At 38.4% G+C, this 21,579-nt stretch overlaps 1 protein-coding gene and 1 pseudogene across 1 annotated transcript in view; one reads left to right on the top strand and one right to left on the bottom strand.

Annotated features, from left to right (window-relative positions):
* LOC141389922 (fatty-acid amide hydrolase 2-A) overlaps positions 1-21,579 on the top strand; it is a 97,614-nt gene that overhangs the window by 21,018 nt on the left and 55,017 nt on the right. The gene's annotated exons all lie outside the window — the stretch shown is intronic.
* LOC141391426 (succinyl-CoA:glutarate CoA-transferase pseudogene) lies at positions 1,402-4,895 on the bottom strand (annotated as a pseudogene).

The raw sequence follows: 21,579 nt of genomic DNA, 5'->3' as shown, positions 1-21,579 counted from the left end.
TCGGTTACTCCCTTCAAGATTTATCGTGCCCACAAATTTTCCGAACTTTTGGAACTTTTGTGGGGGAGGTACCGGAAGGAGTGGACCGATATAGCTCATCTTCGAACTCGGATAAAATATTACGAAAGCCAAAATTTGAACCGAATCGGTTCATCCGTTCGAGAGTTATCGTGCGCATCAGCCAGCCAGACAGACAGACGGATGGACATTGCTAAATCAACTCCAAATTGTCTGAAACACATTTCGTCCAAACATACTTGGGGCCTAAAACCATTATTTCGATGAGGCACATTTTGCCCGTACGAAAGTGTAGCATAAATGCTGAGGGTATAAAAAACACACGTTTTACCCAAGTAATTTCAATAAATTTAAAAAAGTGTTAAACGGTCGGAACGGGACTGGAACAAAAGTACATATGAGCTGAAAGAGGAACCCTTCGGGAATCTCTCTATGAAAACTGAACATTGTTCCATGTTGTTCCACAAAAGTTCAAGTCCACTAAATTTGGAATTTCATAAAATTTAGTACCTGAGGAAAAATAAAATATCTCATGTTGTGTAAACGCAACCGTAATTTATTAAACCGATTTTTAAAAGCCTTACAAAAAAACAATGAACACAATATCTGTTATAGTTTCCGCGAAATAGCTATTTCTTTCTCCAGAAATTTGCAAATATTACGTATTTCCGAAAAATGCGAAAAATGTTTGTCTTTAAGTGCACCCCACGCCCAGCCCTTCCAATATTTTGACCTAATGTTTTGGTTTCCTTAGTTTCACTATGTTTACTATCGAATCCCATATAGAAATTATATATATTTGACAAAACAACATTTTGATTAGTGGCCAGGAAAATCGATTTCTGAACCATTGTGCACCGGTAAAGCTCCACCAAAAGTCTGTAGCAGCATAATGTCAGAAACGCGGCGCCAATTATTCAGGCAGTTCCACTTCTGGAGGAAAATATTTCAATAAACTATCCTAGAATAGCCATTAAAAACCACTTCATCGAAAAGTGTTGTGAGGGAGGTACCTGAAGGTGTGGACCAATATAGTCCGTCTTCGAATTTAGTCTAGGCAGAAAGTTGAAGATGGAAATGATTGAAGATGAAAGTAAGGATGACCTTGATGAAATCTCAGCAACACAAAACCTGGAATCCGGCTCGACTAGGAACAAGCCGTTACAACCTTTGACTGTGTGCATCCTGTGAAGACAGACGGATGGGCAAAGTTTGATCGACTCCACACGGAAACGGCATTCTTGCTGAGCTCATTCTGGTAAAACAATAAAATGGCGATTTCAATCTACTTCAAGTTTTTCTTTATTTTTTGGCCAGAAATGAGCTCAGCATGAAACCTTATGTGTCTCCGCCCTAAGGCTGGGTATAAAAACAACAATTTAATTTCATAATTAACCTTATTATTTTATTTTTTATTTTAAATGCACTTCCTTTTGGTTTTTTTTTTGTTCTTAATAAAAAAATCCCTCTATTCTATTATCCTTTTACTTCTCAACTCGACAATCTGTTCATCCGAATATTTCAATACCTCCCGTAAAACTTCATCAGTATGTTGTCCACATATGGGTGGGGCGGTGCGGGCATCATTTTTCGATTCACTAAATTCAACGGGTGGTCCAACAACCTTTACCTCCCCATCGGTGCTGTGTGGCAGTGTTTTAACTAAATCTATAGCCTTGATATGTTCATCTTCGAAAACTTCACGTATGCTGTTGACGGGTCCCACAGGAAATGAACCAACTGCAAGTAATTCCATCCATTGTTTTGAAGTTTTCTGAGAGAAAATATTTTCCAAAAGTTCAACAATTTCTTGGCGATTTTTAACACGATCTTTGTTGGTTCTGAATTTCGGATCTTCAGCCAAGTGATTGATATTCAAAAGTTCGCACAATTCTTGGAATTGTTTATCACTGCCAGTGCCAAGAGTGAGATATCCATCTTTGGTTTTGAAACTTTGATAGGGTACAATACTGGAATGGGCAGTACCCCAACGTTGGGCATCCAGGCCGGCATTTAGATAATTTGAGGCAACATTTATTAGCATGGAGACCTGAGTGGAAAAAAGATTGACATCAATTTTTTGGCCATGTCCTGTACGTTGCCGGTGTAGCAAAGCTGCCAAGATGGCACCATGGGCATACAATCCCGTGGCTATGTCAGTAACGGCCACACCCACCTTACTGGGAGGGCCTTGACGTTCTCCGGTAATGTGCAGTAAACCACCCATGGAAGCTGCAATAACATCATAGCCAGGACGCTTGGCATAAGGCCCCTTGGAACCATAACCCGTCAGCGAACAATATATCAAATGTGGAGCTATCTTCTTTAGTTGGTCATAGCCCAGCTGCAGTTCGTCTAATTTACCGGGTACATAATTTTCCACCAAGACATCACAGCTGCGGGCCAAATCGTAAATTATGTCCTTGCCCTTTTTCAAATCAATGCAAACACTTTTCTTGTTACGATTCGAGGCCAAGAAGTAGGTGGCATCTTTACTATTCTCCAAGAAGGGTGGACCCCATTTGCGTGACTCATCACCACCGGCGTAGGGTCTTTCGATTTTATAGACATCAGCACCCATATCGGCCAAGATCATGGTGCAATATGGACCAGCAACAATTCTAGTTAGGTCAAGAATTTTGATGCCTTTCAGTGGGTGTGAGTCCGTGACTTCTGGTGGCGTTGAACATGTCGTTGCTAAATGTTTATTCACAACTGTAAAAGCTTGGGGTCTGTTAAAAAGCTGTCTTGCAAACAGAAAGCGATTAAATGTTAACATGGTTGGTTTTGGCTGGCGGTGGGGATCACGAGAAGCATAAAAACGACAAAAGCTTCTGGTGGGGGGTACTTGTTTGTTGCGTGGTTTTGTTGTTATCTTCCACAGATTCTCCTCATAAATCAGTCAGCTGCTTTGTTGGGGGATTTGTGTTGTGTTTTGTAGAGTTGTTGTTTCTTCTTGCTGCAGTTTTGTTTATTTCAGATATTCACTATATTTGTACTCTTAAAACGATCGATTGGATTTCGTTGAAGAATTATTCTTCTACGTTTTTTATACCCTCAGCCTTTAGGCTAAAGAGGGTATTTACACTTTGATACGACCAAAAATGTGCCTCATAGAAATAATGGTTTTAGACCCCAAGTATGTTTGTACGATATCCGTTTCAGACAATTTTGAGTAGATCTAGCAATGTCCGTCCGTCTGTCTGTCTGTCTGTCTGTCGGTCTGTCTGGCTGGCTGGTGCGCACGATAACTCTCGAACGGATCAATCGATTCGGTTCAAATTTTGGGTATCGAAATATTTTGTCCAGATTCGATTTAAGTTCGAAAATGGGCCATATAGGTCCAGGCCTTCAGGTACCTCCCCCACAAATGTTCAAAAATTGTCGCAAAACTTGTGCGCACGATAACTCTTGTAGGAAATAACCGATTTGTTCCATACTTTGCACATCGTGTAATTTCTACCAAACTTAGATGAGGTTCCAATATGGACTCAATCGGTCCACTCCTTCGGGTACCTCCCACACAAAATTTCGGAAAAGTTCAGTTTAGGACCTGGTCTCGAATCGCTTTGATTTTTGATTAGGCAAGTTGTATTCGCTGTCCTCTATACGACGCTGTAAGTTTCATTAGGGGCAAGTCCATACTTCCTGAGAAAATAGCCTGAAAGTTACAAAAAAACCCTCTGACACCGTGTGTAGTGGTTGGAGCGCAAGATAACTCTCGAACGGATCAACCGATTCGGTCCAAAATTTGGCTTTCCTAATATTTTGTCCAAAATTAGTTCAAGCTCAAAGATGGATTATATCGGTCCACTCCTTCCGGTACCTCCCCCACAAAAGTTCGAAAATGTTCGGAACATTTTTGCGTACGATAACTCTTGAAGGGAGTAACCGATTTGGTCCATACTTTGCACATTATGAAATTTCTACCAGACTTAGATGAGGTTCCGATATGGACTCAATCGGTAAACTCTTTCGAGTACCTCCCACACAAAATTTCGGAAAAGTACAGTTTAGGACCTGCTCTCGAATCGCCTTGGTTTTTGTTGTAACATCTTGTATTCACTGTCCCCTATACGAAGGTTCAAGTTTCCTCAGGGGCAAGTCCATACTTCCTGAAAAAATAGCCTGAAAGTTGAAAAACAAACCCTATGACACCATGTTTATGGGTGGAAGAGCAAGATAATTCTCGAACGGAAATGCCGATTCCGGCCAAAATTTGGCCTTCGTAATATTGTTTCCAAACTTAGTTTAAGTTCGTAGATAAGCCATATCGGTCCACTCCTTCAGGTACCTACCCCACAAAAGTTCAAAAATATTCGGAAAAATTGTGCGCACGATAACTCTTGATGGGAGTGACCGATTTGGTCCATACTTTACACATTCTCATAATATCTACCAGATATAGATCAGGTTCAAATATGGACTATATTTGTCCACTCCATCCCGTACATCCGACACACAATTTTGGATAAATTCACTTTAAGACCTGCTATTGAATCACTTTGATTTTTGTTGAAGCAACTTATATTTGCTGCCTCAATTACGATGGTAAAAGTTGTTTCAGGGGCAAGTCCATACTTCTTGAGAAAACAGCTCGAAGGGTGTAAAAACCGCCTTTGGCAGACCCATGGTATATGTCGGTCCATTCCTTTAAGTACCTTTTCCACAACATTTTTGAACTTTAATCCTAATCAACATTTTTGAAACCCCCTAAATACATAAGTTTTTTGTGAAAAAAGTGTTTCAATTTGCACAGGCTGAGGGTATATCTCTGTCGGCAAAGCCGACTGATGCTTTTTTACTTGTTGTTTCTCTTTTTTGTAGCGGGTCGATCGCAACAGTTCTCCCCACAAAGTTTCACGCACAACTAAACTTGATATAACTATACAATTTTGTCAACCAGCCTGTTCTGGAATGTGGAGACATATCCAATAAAACAATTCTCTTTAGAAGACATACATACATATTTTCTCTTAAATATTTTTCATTAATATTTTTAAATATTTTTTCTCTTAGATGTGGAATTAAAATTATTAAAATTTCTCGCTTTTTGTTATTATCTCTTAAATAAATTTTATTGCATTATTTTCGTTTTGTTGTGATAAACAAAACCAATATTAAACATCTACCTACCTGGCTGCGGAATAGCCGATTAAACTTAAAAACACTTTTATTTTCTTAAGAATACTTTTGGAGGTCACTGTAGTATTGTGCGTAATTGTTTGCCTTCGAAAAATCCCAGCAACCTTTCAAGAGGATAATGAAATAAAGAAGAGTGGTTTTGGTTTTGGAATTCCCCTTTATTAGCGGTAAACTATGGTTCAAAGTGCATCATGACACAGCATACATGCATCTTTAATTGTGCGGAACATTTACAGCGCAGGTATTTATGTGTGAGGTCGATTTGGTGATATGAAAATTGAAGAAATTGCTTTAATATGTTCTTATAATCTCGATATTCATAAGGGCACCTGGCTGTTGCCAGATCAAAGAACAAGAAATCAATTTGATCACGTTGTGATAGATGGAAGACATGCATCAAGCGTGTGGTATGTACGATCGTTCCGAGGTGCAAACATAGACTAGGACCACTACCTTGTTGCAGCAAAGGTACGTACCAGATTAAACGTAGCAAACAAAGTGCGAACAGACACAACACGGAAGTTGGACATCGGTAAGCTTCAATTACAATAGATAGCCACAGCATATTCCACTCAACTAGTCCAACTGTTTAATCAAAGCACTCCTCGTCCCGACAACATATCAGGACAATGGCAAAACATTGCCCACTCCATGCAAACAGCCGCAAAATCAGTACTTGGATACCAGAGACCTCCACCAAGGAATCCATGGTATGACCAGGAGTGTCGTGCTGCTATCGAAAAGAAAAATGCGGCATATAGGGCTACTTTACAATCAGTAGCAACGCGTAGCGCACGAAAAAGGTATCGGGAGAAAAGGAGAGAGGAGAAAAGTCTTTTCCGAAGGAAAAAAAAGAGAGATGGAAAAGCTGGAGTGTGAAAAAATCGAGATGTACAAGAGCCAGAATGAAGTCCGAAATTTCTACCAAAGAGTCAAGCATCAAACTGGTGGCTTTGGTACAGGCATATCCTCCTGTAGAAACCAGCATGGTAATTTGGTAACTGATACAGATAGTGTACTCAAGATATGGATAGAACATTTTTCAAAACTGTTGGTATCCAATAGCAGCGAAGACGACGAAGATACCACAGTCCCAATCCCAGAAGATGGTATTGAATGTATACCGCCCAGCCAAGATTAGGTAAAGACAGCAATAAATCGGCTGAAGAATAATAAGGCAGCATGAGCCGATGGCTTACCAGCAGAGCTGTTCAAAAACGGAGGCGACACGCTGATAAGGTGTATTCGTCAGCTAGTTAGCAACATCTGGCAGAAAGAACGAGTACCCGACGATTGGAACCTGAGCCTCCTGTGCCCTGTCCACAAGAAAAGAGATACGGTATACTCTAACTATAAGGACATAAGTCGTCTCGCTATTGCCTACAAGATAGTGTCAAGGATAATGTGCGAACGACTAAAGCCTATGGTCAACGAAATAATTGGGCCATACCAATGCGGCTTTAGACCTGGCAAATCCACCATTGACCAGATATTTACCCTGCGGCAAATCCTGAAGAAGACCCAAGAGATGCAGATCGACACTTACCACCTTTTTATACCCTCCACCATAGGATGGGGGTATATTAAGTTTGTCACTACGTTTGTAACTACTCGAAATAATCATTGTAGACCCCACAGACTATATATATTCTCGATCAGCGTGTAATTCTACATCGATATAGCCAAGTCCGTCCGTCTGTCCGTCTGTGGAAATCACTCTAGCGTCCGAACGGATTGACGTAGGTGGATGAAATTTTTGGAAAATCTATTATTTGTACGTAGGACTTTTGGTATTGAAAGCGGGCTATGTAGGCCCACGCTTTCGTATAGCCCCCATACAAAATGACGCGTGACGAGTCGTCCTTTTATGGTATGTTTAAGATATATGTCCCATTTTACCACCGAATTGATTGTAACTTTGTATTTTGTGTCTCCAGAGGCCAAAAAACATTCCTACCAAAGTTGGTTTATATAGGTCCACGTTTTGGTATAGCCCCCATATAACGCCCCATATAAAGTACGCGTCGTTATACCCTCAGCATTTATGCTAACGAGGGTATATACACTTTCATACGGGCAAAATGTGCCTCATCGAAATAATGGTTTTAGACCCCAAGTATGTTTGGACGAAATGTGTTTCAGACAATTTGGAGTCGTTTGAGCAATGTCCGTCCGTCTGTCTGTCTGCCTGTCTGGCTGGCTGGAGCGCACGATAACTCTCGAACGGATCAACCGATTCGGTCCAAAGTTTGGCCTTCGTAATATTTTGTCCAAACTTAGTTTAAGTTCGAAGATGGGTTATATCGGTCCACTCCTTCGGGTACCTCCCCCACAAAAGTTCGAAAATGTTCGGATATTTTGTACGTACGATAACTCTTGAAGAAAGTAACCGATTTGGTCCATAATTTGCAACTCGTGAAATGTCTACGAGACTTAGATGAAGTTCCAATATGGACTCAATCGTTCCACTCCTTCGGGTACCTCCCACACAAAATTTCGGATAAGCTCAGTTTGGGACCTGCTCTCGAATCGCTTTGATTTTTGTTTTAACAACTTGTATTCACTGTCCCCCATACGACGGTACAAGTTTCATCAGGGGCAAGTCCATACTTCCTGAGAAAATAGCCTGAATGTTGCACAAAAACCCTATGACACTGTGTGAGGTGGTTGGAGCGCAACGGATCTGCCGATTGGGTCCAAAACTTGGCCCAAACATAGTTTAAGTTCGAAGATAAGCCATATCGGTCCGCTCCTTCAGGTACCTCCCCCACAAATTTTCAAAAATGTTCGGAACATTTTTCGTACGGTAACTTTTGAAGGGAGTGGCCGAATTGGTCCAAACTTTACACATCCTAATATATCTACCAGATATAGATCAGGTTCAAATATATACTATATTTGTCCACTTCATCCAGTACCTCCCAAACAAAATTTAGGATAAGTTTACTTTAATACCTGCTATCGAATCACTTTGATTTTCGTTGAAGCAACTTGCATTCGCTGCCTCAATTACGATGGTAAAAGTTTCTTCAGGGGCTAATCCACAGTTCTTGGACAACCAGCCCGAAGGGTGTAAAAATCCCCTATGGCGCCATATGTAGTGGCTGGAGATCCACTTCCATAATGGTCAATGTCGATCTATTCCTTTAAGTATTTCCTCCGCAAAACTTTTGCTCTTTAAACCTAATCAACATTTTTGTCGTTTCATACGCCCAAAATTTTTAAAACCCTCTAAATACATAAGTTTTTTGGGAAAAAATTGTTTCAAAATACACAGGCTGAGGGTATATCTCTGTCGGTCAAGCCGACTGATACTTTTTTACTTGTTTTAATATATTTTGAATGTATTAGTCCCATTTGACAACAGAATCGGTTGTAACTTTGTATTTTGTGTTTCAAGAGGCTAAGAAATATTTCTACCATAAAATGTTTATGTAGGTCCACGTTTTGATATAGCCCCCATAGGACGATATCTCCCGATTTTCGGTACTTTGAAGGGTTTGGCCTCATTATCACATCGAGATGGCTGAAATTTGGTATTTAATCTTCGTTGAGGGTATAGAACGTTCCTCCTGAAATTTGTAGGTATAGGTCCACGCCATCATATAGCCCCCATAGAACGGTACCTTCCGATTTTCGGTATTTTGAATGTTGTGGTCACATTAATCCACCGAAATGGCTGAAATTTGTGGTGGAGTGTATAAAAAGTTCGGCCCGACCGAACTTAACGCTTTTCCTACTTGTTGTTGATTACAAAGCAGCCTTCGACAGCCCCCTACGTTCAAAGGTATTCCAAGCCATGTCTGAATTTGGTATCCCTGCAAAGCTCATCCGGCTTTGTAGAATTACATTAACTGAAACTCGATCGTCAGTTAAAATAGGAAAGAACCTCTCCGAAGAGTTTGGTACCAAAAGAGGTTTCAGACAAGGTAATGGCCTCTCGTGTGATCTTTTCAACATTCTGCTGGAAAAGGTTATACGAGATGAAAGGAAGTGACACAATATATACAAACATCCGTATGTTGCTTGCTCATGTCAATGACATTGACATCATAGGTCGATCGGTAAAGGAAGTAACTGATACCTTTGAAAAAGTCGAAAGGGAATCTGCTAAAGTAGGTCTGGCGGTAAACGGCGAGAAGACAAAGATAATGGTGTCGTTGCGCAATGCGTCCATAGAGATCGGGCCAACTGTTCACGTTGTTCCTATAATTTTGAGGTAGTAAGGGACTTCGTCTACCTCGGCACCGCCGTAAACACAACCAACAACATCAGTTGGGAAATACGAAGAAGAATAGTGTTGGCCAACAGATGCTACTTCGGGCTGAGTAAGCAGTTTAGGAATGAAGCCACATCTCGTCAAACAAAAACAACGCTTTACAAAACACTGATACTACCCGTGCTGATGTATGGTTCAGAAGCCTGGGTACTTGCGCATGCAGACAAGGCAGTGATTGGTGTGTTTGAGAGAAAAATTCTTCGAAAGATCTATGGACCAATCTGCGTTGACGGTGAATATCGACGTCGTATGAACCACGAGCTGTATCTGTTATACAACGACATCAGTATAGATAAACGTATCGAGATGCAACGATTGCGTTGGCTAGGCATAAGAATGAGCGATGATGAACCCGCAAAAAGAGATATAAATTCGGCGGTGCACGCAGAATTGGCAGGCCAAAGAATATATGGCGCAAACAAGTGGATGAAGAGATGACAAGGCGCTGCGGTATTCCAGAAAGCAAAGCACTAAACAGAGAGTTGGAGATCTTTTCTTAGTTCGGCTTATGGAACAAATGTTCTGTAATGAGTCAGCTAAGTAAGTAAGTGGAGAAGTTTACACTACTAAAATACAGAGGAAATGTCACCTAAATTACGCTGAAGAGTAAAATTAAGAAGCACATTTAGTAGCCGTGAAAGCTGTTTAACATGGTCGCAACCCGTGATATTTGCTTAACATGAGTACGTTTACATTAGATGTCAGGTTAATATCTAGTAAACGTCCAATATTAATGATTTTATAATTTTTTAATCGAGCTTTATGATCTATTATGCAAGTGAAAAAGGAAAACCGACGATTCGAACCCACACACCCACCACTATGTGACATGCATGTTTCGTCTTCGGTAAAGACTCTTCAGACATATCGGATGTGGAGCGGCTTCGATGTCCTCGAACTTTTCTTCTTTCATATGCATTTTTGTTTTCTATTTTACAACAACAATGAGTATTTTCCCATTTAGTTGTGCTTTCATGACAAACGCTTAGCGCTGCCTTTGAAAGTTATGAGTTTGGCTCTGAACGCTAACACGCCGTGACAACACTTTTTTCCTGTGTTTTTCAAGGACGTGGGTTCAAACCCCAGCCTGGCTCAGCTGATTTATTTATTTGAAAATTTTTGCCTTTTTAGGCGAAGATCATTTTTTTAAGATTAATTTTTTAATTTTTTAATCGAGCTTTATGATCTATTATGCAAGTGAAAAAGGAAAACCGACGATTCGAACCCACACACCCACCACTATGTGACATGCATGTTTCGTCTTCGGTAAAGACTCTTCAGACATATCGGATGTGGAGCGGCTTCGATGTCCTCGAACTTTTCTTCTTTCATATGCATTTTTGTTTTCTATTTTAATGATTTTAACTTACAAAATTATGTGTTTTTGTAACCACTCGGTAATCCGAACAATTCGATAATCCGGACATCGCCGAAACATGTGGTGTCCGGATTATCGAGACTATACTGTAATTCAAGGAATAGACCGACATAGTACATTATGAAAGTGGATCTTATTTTGGGAGTTATATATTTTCGATAAATGTCGCGCCCATTAGTCGTTTCAGTTATCGTATAATTGTTTTGGACTTGTCCACCGAAAACATAATATCGCTGTAAACAGGACCACAACGAACAGCATCGGTATACATACATATTGGTTGCCCCGTTCAAGATATATCGTGCATACGATTTTAGTGACATTTGTTTAAATATTGAGGGAAAGTACCGGAAGTTGTGGATCGGTATTGTCCATCTTCGAACTGTGACGAAGGCCAAATTTTGGATCAAAGCGGTTGATTGTTGTAACAACTTGTATTCACTCCCCCCATACGAGGGTACAAGTTTCATCAGGGGCAAGTCCATGCTTCCTGAGAAAATAGCGTTAAAGGTGCAAAAAACCCCTATGACACCGTGTCGAGTGGTTGGAGCGCAAGATAATTCCGGAAAGGATCTGCCGATTCGCTCCAAAATTTTGCCTTCGTAATATTTTGTTCAAACTTAGTTTAAGATTAAAGAAAAGCGATATCGGTCCATTCCTTCAGGTACCTCCCCCACAACAATCAAAAATGTTCGGAAAAATTGTGCGCACGATAACTCTTGAAGGGATTGACCGATTTGGTCCATACTTTGCACATCCTAATATATCTACCAGATATAGATCAGGTTCGAATATGGACTATATTTGTCCACTCCTTCGGGTACCTCCCACACAAAATATCGGATAAATTCACTTTAAGACCTGCTCTCGAATCAATTTGATTTTTGTTGAAGCAACATGCATTCGCTGCCTCAATTACGACAGTAAAAGTTTTTTCTGGGGCAAGTCCACATTTCTTGGGAAAACAGCCCGAAAGGTGTAAAAAACCCCTATGTCACTATATGTGGCGGTCGGAAAGCACGATAACTCTCGAACTGTTCAACCGATTTTTCCAACATTGAATCTTCGTCATATTACATCCAAACTTAGTTCCATGGGGCAATACCGATCCCCAACTTCCGGTACTTCTCCCCAATATTTAAAAAATGTTACTAAAATGTTAGGACGATATCACTTGAATGGTGCAACCAATTTGGTCCAAACTTTGGATCTCCTAATATTTTGTCAAAATTTAGTTTAACTTCTAAAATGGTCCATATCGGTCCTCCCTAAGGGTACCTGCCCCACAAAAGTTCAACATTTGTGTTAATTCCTAATCCACATTTTTGTCGGTAAGTTCAAATGTTGAAAAATGGCCACAAAATTCTGAAGAGACTCTAAATACATTCTATCTGTCCGTAGATGAAAGTTTCAAGTCACATTAACTGAGGGTATACCTCTGTCGGCAAAGCCGACTGACACTTTTTTACTTGTTGTATAACCCCCTATATAAATTGTCAACATAGGTCCATGTTTTGGTATTGCCCCCATATAACGGTACCTCCCGATTTTCGGGTTTTTGGATTTTAGCTACAATTTTTTCCCAAGTATCTGCAATTCGACATTTGAGGTTCCTAGTGGTCACAAAACTTCTCCACCAAAACATAGGTCCACACTTTGATATAGACCATATAAGGTTCCCGACCGATTGAATACATGTTTATACCCAAAAAGTTTGTAATGGTCGTAGACCCATACTTATATATCAAGCTTTTTGTAGAAAATTAACTTATGTTGAAACTGAGGTATGGGGTATTGTAACTCGCGATCAGTTTTACTATACCATAACTTTTGACCGCATTTCGGTAAAATAAACTGTTTTAGCCCGATTCACCGAGGGGTTTCTTAAAATAATTATTTGAGCGGAAGCTGTGGTCTTACTAATGTAAAAAAATCGGAAAAAATCGTTGAATTAAACGAGTTTTATTATGTTATTTTCCAATTAGTGGTTTTACAACACAATGTAGAGCCTAATGCTCAAAGAAGAAGTTAAAGAGTACACTTCAGAGTTGAAGTTTCTAATGTATGATTTTTTAATATATCCACTGTATCTACCTCAAACGGATGCTGACATTTTGAAACCAGAAAAATGGGGTTTTTTGAATTTTTGCTCTAATCGGGACGCGCAGCTGGATTTCCCTAAAAGCTTATTATTTGATTGTAGTACTCGCGATTTCGCATTTTTTAATGTATAACATGAGGGTGTAGCCCTCACAGGATCACAGTAATCTGCACCCAAACACGAAATTTTTGTGCGTAAATTTTTCTCAAAAACCTATTTTTTTGGTTTAAAATTTACAAACGTCATTCGATTTCCGTGGAAACCCGCGTAAATTAAGTTTTTTTACGTTCTGAATCTAACAAGCCACTACGCGTAAAAATCCACCCACTATATCGGTGGATATGATACCCCTCAAATTTCGAAAATTTGCAAAAAATTATTTTGAAAATATCGCATATTAAAACGCGTTTTAAATGTGTCAGTTCTACTTAAATAAATAGATCGATACGCGTGTTTAAACTGTGCGAAAACAGATATTTAAAAACTCTCGTAAATCCAGAGATATAATAGATTTTTTCTAAAAATTTAGTGCGATGCTACATCCACGGTTTTTGATGGATCGCATTGAAACGGCATAGAATGATGTATTTTTTAATGGTGATTATTGAAATCGGATGCGCATAAAATGTAAATGAGCTTCGCGGACATTATGACCATTTTACAGTATTTTGCACCCTAATATGCAGCACATGCTACATCGTGGCCGCCAAATATAATTTGACAAACTGTACATCAAATAAGAGGGATTGATTCGCTGTGTTGGAAAATCGGATGCGCATCATGTCATTTTCATAATTACGCGGTTTATATGCGTCTCAAATGTTATAATTTTCAATATAACATTATTTTAACGTTATGCCACAATTGGAATTCCTTGTGATTTAATATAAGGTTCTAATAATATTATCCAATAGAAAAACTATAAGCGAAAAATTTGTTACAACGCAATATCATCATTATTGCGTGAAATTTTCACGAAAATGCCGAAGAACTCAAACATTTTTTCTCCAACTTTTCCTATAAAACCATAAAAAAATAAAATTAGAATAATATGATTTTAATTTTTTCCTAATATTTTCTTCGTGTTTTTGCAAATAACATGAATACTATAGCTCCAACCTTCACAACTTAGGTTTCATTTTATTCCTCAAAATGTCTGGATGCTGTTATAATTTTTTTATATATTTTTCGTAAGTATGAGCGCTATTGTTTCAAAAATATGTTTGTAAATACGTGAAATTATTTAACAAATTTGATTTTTCGCGGATCCATTGAGACTTTGCGATTATTTTTTGCATCATTGCAAAGGTTACGAATTCAGTTAACGATAATAGGATATAACAGCTAACTATATTAAGCCGCGATTTTTTAGAATTTTTTCTAATTATCATAATTAAAACGGTCATATCTTTTGCGCGCAACGATCAAAGTTAGTAACGAAAACAGATTTGGAATGCAGATTTTTTTCTTAATCTGGGTACCAAAAATCATTGATGTAGTATCAAAAATTTTTTTTAATTTTTTTGAAATGGAAAAGACAATTTTAGACATTTTTCCTGATATACCAAAATAAATGTCTCGACGAGCTGAGTCGATGTGGCTATGTGTGTCCGTCCGTCTGTCCATCTAAACCTTGCAATCACGCTACAGGTCGCAATTTTGATCGGATCGTCACGAAATTTTGGATATTGATGGGGCACCCGGAGGGGAAGAAGCCTATTGATTTTGGTCGGAATGGGCAAAAAACTTATGTGGATAAAAAGACAACGTTTTTTCCAAAGCGAATATCTCAGCTTCTATATGGGGTATATCAAAAGCAATGACAGTAGAAAATATCGCCTTTCTAACGATGTAACGTAGGTTCTCGTAGGTGATCAAACAACGAAGATATCGCAATAGCCGCTAATAGAACCTAACTTTTCATTTTTGCGATTTTAATAATCTTCAAAGAACAAAGTCCGACTATGAAAGTAGAAAATCCCATCTTTACAGTGATGCAAAGTAGGTTGGCGTAGGTGACCACATAACGGAGATATCGCAATAGTCGGCAATACATCCCATTTTTTTCATTTTTTTGTAAACACGCTACAGGTCGCAATTTTGATCGGATCGTCACGAAATTTTGGGGTTAATGGGTTAAAGGCGCTAAGCTATCCCAATTTTAATACATATTTTGCATTTTACCGGTCAAAAGCTTATGAACAGAGGTAGTGGTGTAGGGTATCACATAGTTGGTCCCGACCCGACTGTAGCCTTGGCACACTTGTTATGCTTTTTTTAGCTTATTTAGGTATCAGTGGTCACAAAACATCTCCACCTTAAATTGTGAAAAGGAAAGAAAATAATTATTCCGTCTTAGTTCAGAATATTTTATAGTGGAGGGAATAAAAAGTTCGGCCCGGCCGATCTTGTTTATTTTATTTTTAACTTGTTTATTTTATATTTTATATTTTTTATTTTATGTTTTAAATTTTATATTTATGTTTTATAGTTTATTTTTTATATTTTTATATTTTATATTTCATATTATATATTTATATTTTACATATTTCGTATTTTTATTTTATATATTTTGTATGTTATGTTTTATATTTTATGTTTTATTTTTAATGTTTTATATTTTTTATATTTTATGTTTAATATTTTATATTTTTTATTTTATGTTTTATATTTTTTATATTTTATATTATTTTATACTTTATATTTCATATTTTGTATATTATATTCTATATTTATATTTTACATATTTCATATTTTTATTTTATATATTTCATATTTCATATTTTATGTTTTATATTTTATATGTTATATTTATATCTTATATATTTTATTTTATATTTTTAATTCTATAGATGATTCATTTACGATTTTTTAGCAGATTATATTTTAAGAAATACACATCCATTAATATAATTTTTATACAAAAAAGATACATAAAATACATCTTTGCATTTACATAAATGGGAATAATATATATTCCTAGACTGCAATGCATTATACTGTAATTGAATGCCACTTTGCTCGTGTTTATAATTAAGATACGTATTTTACGCTTTAACCCGTGGCACTTTTTATCTACTCAACATTTGACATTTATGAGGTGTAAATTGCCGTAATAATAACAAAAAAATTGGATATAATTGACAGTTTTGCAAACGCTTTCGATTTTTCCTCGACAAAAGGGAAGTTGGAAACATGAAATGCAACAACAACGAATCAATAGTTAATGTCTAATAGAATATAAAACTTAAATTAACATTGAATAATTGTTTCGCGATTATCATGCAATCGAATTGAATTATAATATCCAATATGAAATAATGAAATATTCAGAACAGAGGCCAGACAGACATCATGTCTGGCTGTTTGAATGCAATTAAAAGGAAAATAACTTACGTATTTATTCGTATATTATTTTTATTTTACGATAGTTACCATGTAAAAAACGTTATTAATTATATACACACTTATGATGGAGTTCATTTATGTAAAGACAAAAACTACCTGAAAATTTTAATTTTTGAACTTTCGAAGTTAAGGCCTCGACACATAAGATGTATGGCATTCTTGCTTAAGTCATATCTGATAAAAGACTAAAGACCAAGTTCAACCTTATAAAAATATTTCAGAATCACATTTGAATTAGGTCGAACTTGGTCTATAGTCATTTACCAGATATGACTTAAGCAAGAATGCCATGCTTCTTATGTGTCGAGGCCTATAGTCTGAGCGTCCTGTATGATCTTGTTTCTTGGTATTTGAAACTATGCAGTGTTGAGTGTCTATTAGAGATGAAAGGAATACCGATATAGGTATGTGCTGGACTTTAACATTGTAATACCAAGCAAGATCGTCACTTGGTATCCATCACCACTGACGTTACTCTATTTTGCATTGAAATTTCACATTTATAGAATAAATTGCCATTTCCGATAACTAATATGACTTCAGAATACTTTTTAGAAGAAAAAATCACAACTGACCGCCTTAACAGAGAATACAAATATCAACACTACATGGTAAACATCCCATTTCCTTATCAACTGTTAGCTTTCATTCATGTTTTTCCGACTAGAATAGAACTCTGCGAAAGTTCGGAGAATCGAATAAAAATACTTATACATATGTATGTGTGTATGTACCCAGCAAACCAAATGTCTGATGTCCGACAAGTCTGAACAATCTCGGAAGCAAAGTCGTTCAGATTTCGCTACGATTTCTAAACGATTTTTCGGGCAGGAAATAGTTCAGATTTTGTACAGATTTCGTTCCGATTTCGGAACGAATGTCGGAAAGAAATTTCCTTTCCGAATTTCCCAAGGATTTTCTTCAGATTTCGTTACGAAATCGGACCGAAATCGATCCGATGTCGCTCCGACATTTCGTTCCGAAATTTTGTCAACCACTTTATACAACTTTCGTTAAGATATCGTTACGATTTCGGATCAGATTTCGGATGTATCGTCCGAATTTTGTTCCGATTTCGTTACGATGTCGGTACGATTGGTTTGCTGGGTAAATAAACAATTGTGAAGCATTGTCGATAAAGGCGTTTTGCAAAATGGAAAGTTTTTTATGGCCAATGTCTTCTCATCTCAGAAATTGTGCATAAATTATCACATTAATGTGTTATAAGTTAAACATGCCGACAGTTGACAGAATATTACGTCAAAAACAAAAACAAGAACTTGTTAAGCGGTTAGTTGTTGCTAGGTTACTTTAGAATTAAAGTGGAACCGTGATATATTTAACCTCTCCCTGTCATTTTGTTGAATGTATTCGACATTAAAAGATAGATATGGAATGCGCGGACTACGCGAACAAACCTGGGAATGTTACCCCTAGAATCTAGGGATAGTTGGTGGTTGGAATTCTGTTAACATCGACCAGGACGTTCAAGTCTGGGCAAATCTCTGCAGTTGATGTGGTAAACAGAGTCACCGTATATATGTTCTCGCACAAAAAAGGCGGTAATATCGAACAAACAGGAGTTTATCCTTGACATTAGGCATATGTTACGTTCTTAATGCTGTCTGGAGGTTGTGGAATACAGGAAAACAGTTCCGGAGATATAACTCTACATTAGGCAACTTCATGCTTCGCTTTACGGGACTTCGTCTTCTTGTTCCTGAGTTCCATGTACGACTGACGTTCACACATATAACTGATTATCCAATGTTCCAAAACGATGGCCGGAGAGTAGTCGGTTGAAGGAGTTGGCGTAGGCGGATAAATTTTGGCACAAATACTTATTGTTGGCTGACAACATCGATGCCAAAGAATTAGGATGGTCGGTCCACGCTTTCTCATAGCCCCCATATAACGGTACTTCTGAATTTTCCATATGTTTTACAGTGTTTTATTTAACTTGCTTTGGTATCCGTTTAGTTCAAATCTGGTAACTCCAACTGTGTTAAAAGTTGGAGTTGACCAATCGAACTGAAACTTTGCACACTTTTCAGATTTAGATGACAATACATGAATATGGAATCAAAACCAATATTGGTTCATTTTTATAGTGTTTTAATGGTGTTTTTTTATTTAAATTGCATTTCAAATATGATTACTCAATTTTGACACAGTTGCGTTTGACCAATCGAACTGAAACTTTGGACACTATTGGATGACAATACATGAAATCAAAACCAATATTGGTAAATTTTTACCATTTTTACTATGTTTTTACGGTGTTTGCTTTTCAAATCTGGTAACTCATTTTCCACACAGTTGCAGTTGACCAATTTTGCACGCTTTTCACACTTTTCAGATTTGGATGGCAATACACGAATATGAAACCAAATCCAAGATGGGTCCATTTTTTCCTATAGCCCACATATAGCGGTACCACCCGATTTAGCTCAAATCTAGTAACTCATTATACCCTCAGCCTTTAGGCTAAAGAGGGTATTTACACTTTGATACGACCAAAAATGTGCCTCATCGAAATAATGGTTTTAGACCCCAAGTATGTTTGGACGAAATGTGTTTCAGACAATTTTGAGTAGATCTAGCAATGTCAGTCCGTCTTTCTGTCTGTCTGTCTGGCTGGTGTGCACGATAACTCTCGAACGGATCAATCGATTCGGTTCAAATTTTGGGTATCGAAATATTTTGTCCAGATTTAATTTAAGTTCGAAGATGGGCCATATAGGTCCACTCCTTCAGGTACCTCCCCCACAAATGTTCAAAAATTGTCGCCAAATTTGTGCGCACGATAACTCTCGAAGGGAGTAACCGATTTGGTGCAAACATTGTACATCGTGAAATTTCTACCAGACTTAGATGAGGTTCCGATATGGACTCAATCGGCCCACTCCTTCGGGTACCTCCCACACAAAATTTCGGATAAGTTCAGTTTAGGACCTGCTCTCGAATCGCTTTGATTTTTGTTGCAACAACTTGTATTCACTTCCCCCCATACGACGGTACAAGTTTCATCAGGGGCAAGTCCATACTTCCTGAGAAAATGGCCGGAATGGTACAAAAAGCCCCTATGACACTTTGTGTAGTGGTTGGAGCGCAAGAAAACTCTCGAACGGAGCTGTCGATTCGGTCCAAAATTTTGCCTTCGTAATATTTTATCAAAACATAGTTTAAATTTTTTTATAAAAAAAATTAAAACATCGATTTTGACTGTTCACCATTTTTTAACAAATTGATATTTTCCGTCATGCTGTACTGCTTACGGAACCCAAGCTAATGATCGTCAACTGGATGTATAGCTATTTCTGACGCTGGGGAGCAGTAAAGCCTCAAGAGTCTTTACTACGGGCAACAAAGGCGAAATCGGTCTGTGCGTTTCATCTTTACTGGCATTCTTGCATGGCCTGGACCACCCTCTTCATTTAGCGACGGGTTGAAAACTTTCGTTAGATACTCCAGGCTCATCCAGATGTCTCAGAATCACCAGATTTCATCAGGGCCTTACGCTTTGGATCATTTAGTTAGTTCCTGATAACATTTGCAACATCATCCATTGTAAATTGAGGTTGTTCCTCCACTGCAGGAGGATGTAGTACTCTTCACTTCGCCCTGTCGCTTTAGAGGTGCTCGATAAATAGCCCATTAAAATAATGTGAGCACTTCTTCGGATCAGTCAGCATAACGCCATCAAACGAGGCGGATGTCCTGTCTTCCTTCTTTCCGGGGTTCGGGACTGAGTTAACCGTTGCCCACAATTCAATTATACCGGCTCCAATGTTCAGATGATTTTGCCACTTGTTCGGCTTATGCTCACAGTCCAAACTACTAACCTCCATTGTCCGCTCCCTAACTCTGGGCTCACTAAGATTGAATTCACATATCTCGTCACGATAATTTGTTAGTCCCTCTGCCCCTACTGGAAATTTTGGTCTCATTCGAGTATTCGACCAGCAGGTATATAACGAGCGGCTACAGCTGTGATGATGTCTCGCAACATCCTTTCTTGGGTAGTTCTCTGAAGCGGCGATTGCTCAATTAGCTTTACCAAGATTAATGAAAGTGCGAGATTCAGAGGTGGTCTGCTGAAGTAGACAATTGTAGGGAGATGGTCTGACCAAAGTCAAACGACAGGTTGTCATTTGTTAGACGAGGATACACGATTGGAGACAGCTATTAATCGGCGGGATGTATGAGCAATTCTACCTCGGCATTCCTATACCTGATTGCTATCTCCATATATTCCATGTACGGATCATTAGAGTCAGACCCCAGCAAAGTAGATGTCTATTGAACAATCTGGTGCAACAGAAAAGCTCTCAGTACGTTGTAACCATTACCACGGTGTAAGTTGTAGTTACTATTAAGCTTGTCTGGTCTGGTTGCGTCCATAAATAATCAGGAGATAGGTTGGTGGGGTTAACTCGGCAGTTAAACAAATGCAGTGTGTCATATGGTCCAAATCCACGTATTGGGTATCGTGACATCAATTCGGGCCCAACCCGAATTGAGTGCCTGTGGCAGGGATGCTCACGGCGATAACACCCAAGCAGGTGCTGCATCAACAACATCCTGTTGTGTTGATGCACAGGTAAAACCTACGCCTATTCATGAATATGGTCCACTGGTGCCATGAGGAGGCACCCCGTTGCAGTCCTCAGGGCGGCATTATGACAGATTTGAAAATTCTTCCATTGCGTAGCGCTAACATTTGCATACCACGTTGGCGCCGCACAGTGGTTCAGAAATCAATTTTCCTGCCAAAATTCCCATATTTTGATGTCACCGATTGTGCCCGAGAGAGTCCTCTTTCAGCCCATATATACTTTTGTACCCGTCACGTTCCGTCCGTTTAACACTTTGCTAAATTTTTGGAAATTACATGGGTAAAAATTGTGTTTTTTCATATAAATGATCTGCCGATTCGGTCCAAAATCTGGCCTTAGTATTATTTTGTGCAAACTTAGTTTAAATTCGAAGATAAGCCATATCGGTCCACTCCTTCAGGTACCTCCCCCACAAAAGTTCAAAAATATGGACTATGGAATATGGACTATATTTGTCCACTCCTTCGTGTGCCTCCCACACAAAATGTTGAATAAATTCACGTTAAGACCTGCTCTCGAATCACTTTGGTTTTTTGTTTAAGCAACTTGCATACGCTTCCTCAATTACGACAGTAAAAGTTTTTTTCAGGGACAAGTCCATACTTCTTGAGAAAACAGCACGAAGGTTGGT

Source organism: Musca autumnalis, unplaced genomic scaffold, assembly GCF_047663935.1.
Source record: "Musca autumnalis isolate F117 unplaced genomic scaffold, ASM4766393v1 scaffold_1, whole genome shotgun sequence".
In the NCBI taxonomy this organism is placed as follows: domain Eukaryota; kingdom Metazoa; phylum Arthropoda; class Insecta; order Diptera; family Muscidae; genus Musca; species Musca autumnalis.
The sequence above is the reverse complement of the archived record's forward strand: the minus strand, read 5'-3'. Positions and strand labels throughout refer to the sequence as shown.